A 3234-nucleotide genomic window follows, 5' to 3' on the forward strand; every position below is an offset into this window, starting at 1 on the left:
AGAACAGGCCATGGGAGGTCCATGATGGGAGCCTAGCATAGCTGTCCTCTGAGAGGCTCCACCCAGCAGTGTATTGAAACAGATGCTGAGACTCACAGCCAAACATTAGGCACAAAGCAAGGAGTCTTGTGGAAGAGTCGGGGGAAGGGTAGAAGGATCTGGAGGGGACAGGAGCTCCACAAAAAGACCAACAGAGCCAACCAACCTGGGCCCAGGGAGGCTTGCAGAGACTGATGCACCAACCAATCAAGGGCCATGAATGGACTGGACGTAGGCCACCTATACCTATGTACCCAATGGGCAGCTTGGCCTTAATGTGGGTCCCCAAGAAAGGGGAGTGAGGTTATCTCTGACATGGCCTTGTTGCCTGCTTTTCAATTACTTCCTCCTGGTGGGGCTGCCTTACCAGGTCACCATGAGAAAGGATGTACTCATTCCTGATGTGACTTGATGTGCTGGGGTGGGTTAATGTGTAAGTTCCCCTTCTCTGAGGGGTAGGGAACAGGGGATAGGGAAAAGAAGGAGAAATGACGGAACCAGGAGGAGAGGATGAAGGGAGTTATGAATGGAATATAAAGTGAATAAATAAATACATAATATATATATATATATATTTAAAAATAGCTGAGCTGCATTTACATTTATCGCCAATAGTACAATTGACTTGTTTATTCCTTTATTGATTGCACCCAAGAGTCTGACTTTCCTGTTTAGTACATGTGGACAGTGAGGGTTCCAGGGGTCGTGTAAGTTATTGTAATAGTTAGTCTCCATTGTCACCTTAACAATTTAAAACCACCTGGGAGACTGGCAAGGTATACTTCTTGGTTTGTCTTTAAGGGTATCTTGAGAGAGGATTTACAGAGGAGAAAAGACTTCCCCTAAATGTGAGTGGCTCTATCTCTGTGGGGCACAAACCACAGGAGAGTGAAAGGCAAAGAAAGAGGAACACAGTTGCGTGCAGGCATTTCTTTCTGTTGCTTCCTAGCCCACTCTGCTAAAAACTGGGTCGACCCTCTGAGCTTTCCTCATCAGAATAGACTGTGACCTCTCAAGCATGAGGCAAAATAAATTCTCATTCCTGAACTTTCTTATGAATTATTAATTAATTAGTTAATCAGTTAACTTATTCATTCTACATCCTGACCGTAGCCCCCTCCCTCCTTTCTTCCTGGTCCCATTCTCCCTCCCTCTTCTCCCTTCCCTTGCTCATCCTCCAACCTACCCCAGCACATCAAGTTGAATCAGACTGAGTGCATCCTCTTCCCCTGTGGCTTGGTGATAAGGCCCCATTAGGGGGAAGTGATCAAAAAGCAGGCAGCAGAGTCCATGCAAGAGACAGCCTAGTAAGGAGTGTGGGGGCTGTTCCTGAACTTGCTTTTTGGTCAGATTGTTTTATACAGCGTAAAGGAGTTATGCATCAAAAACTATTATTAATTAGATTATGATCTTTTAAATGCTTTTTGACCCTCTGAAGCTATTCCCCAATGGCTCGCCAAATACTTTGAGGTTAATGTTTAGATTACTCCATAGAGAGAAATCACTTCCATAGGAGGCATGTCTGAGAAAAATTTACAGCAAGCTTCCCTGAGTCTTGTAGGGATGAGAACAGCCTGAGAATAGTCTCCAGTCAAGGGTAGAGTGTATTTGAGATTCATACATATTTATATCAGGTAACATATTAGCGTAAATGTCAGATATTTTTGTCCCCTTCTTCCTCCCACTAAGGTAACAAACAGAATAGAGAAGCAAATGATGCATGAAACAAAAGGAATTATTTTTCCACTGTGAAAGCTTTTAAGTTTGCAAACATCCTGCCACCTAATAGAGGAGGTCATAAAGCAATCGTGTTGCATTATCTTCACAGAATTACTTCAAGGTTTTATGAGAGCTTTTCTTGGAGTTTAGCTTTTTATATTTCACTCAATCTCATTCTGAAACCTACCTATGATTCATTCTACATCTGTATTAGCCTTTTTTTTTCCTTTTGCTACCAAACACCTGGACAAATGGCAATTTCAGAGAGGGAGGATTTATTTTAGCTCACAGTTTGAGAGGATAGAATCCGTCAAGGAGGAAAGGTGTTTTAGGGTGGGAGCAGCTCACAGCTGTAAGCGTGGGAGCCTGTTCATTTATATCAAGGCAATCAAGAAGAGATGGGATAAACTGGGCTCAGGCAATAAAATCTCAACCTGCCTCCCAGGGACCTACTTTCTTTTTTTTTTTTTTTGTTGGGGGTGGGGAATTCAAGGTATGATCATCTTATTTGTTACTCTTGAAGTCTTATTTTTGACTGTACTCAGAAGTAGAAGCTCTCAGTGAGGACAGCATACATCTCTTGGCAACCTGTTCTTGGCACTTTTCTTTGGCTTCCTTCATTCTCTTAGCCAAAAGCTTAGCATATTCTGCTAAACTTTTCTCTTAGTATGTTGTTTCTTCAGAGCAGAATGTCAGTGTTTGTGCTGCAGGACACATGGAGTGAGAAGACGCTGAATCTTGGGTGCTTTCGTCCTGGTCTTCTTACCTTCTTTGTTTAAGGGCTTTGTGACAACATGTTGGCGGACATCACCTTCTCATCTTCTTTAGAGAGAGTAAAGAGCTTTTGTGTTCTACTAGCTCTTTTAGGTCCCAGCCAATAAGGCACAGGAGTGTCTATCAGTCCAGGAATATCACCCCCCCTTTTTCAAGCAATAACCAAGTTGACTTTCACAATGCATCCATTACTCACTTGCTTCCTCTCTTCAGTTCTCCTTGCTCTATAGCAAGAATGTCCCTCAGTCAACAGCAGGTGTACTCTGCCATGGGTCAAAACACCTTGCTTCATGGGAAAACCTTGTTAGTTGTTCCCACCACTGATCCAGAGCACATAACTCTTTCACTCTTCGCCCAGGGCATCAGCAGCTACTTCTGTGGCCACGCGCTTCTCATAGAATGTGTGAAGCTTGCACTCATCGTCCATTTCAATGAGTTTCTGACAGCTAGTGGCAGGGAAGGAGATAGTCTACTTCATCTTGACACAGCCAACCACCTAGGAGACACCATGAAAAAGAGCAGGAGCTATTTTCTTTAGTTGGGTTTCACTCCCCAACCTTCTAAAACAGTGCCACCACTGGGGCCCAAGTGTTCAAACATGAGCCTGGTGGATGCATTTTATATTTAAACCGATAACATCTTCAAAAATGTTTTACTGTGTCTCAACACGGTGAAGAATAAAGAATGAACACAGATTTCCAA

The 3234-nt window shown here is 43.2% G+C and overlaps 1 pseudogene; it reads right to left on the reverse strand.

Annotated features, from left to right (window-relative positions):
- Positions 1–2283: 2283 nt before the first annotated feature.
- LOC129676139 (40S ribosomal protein S6-like) lies at positions 2284–3010 on the reverse strand (annotated as a pseudogene).
- Between the last annotated feature and the right edge of the window lie 224 nt (positions 3011–3234).

Source organism: Psammomys obesus, unplaced genomic scaffold, assembly GCF_907164565.1.
Source record: "Psammomys obesus unplaced genomic scaffold, mPsaObe1.curated_primary_1811, whole genome shotgun sequence".
In the NCBI taxonomy this organism is placed as follows: Eukaryota; Metazoa; Chordata; class Mammalia; order Rodentia; family Muridae; genus Psammomys; species Psammomys obesus.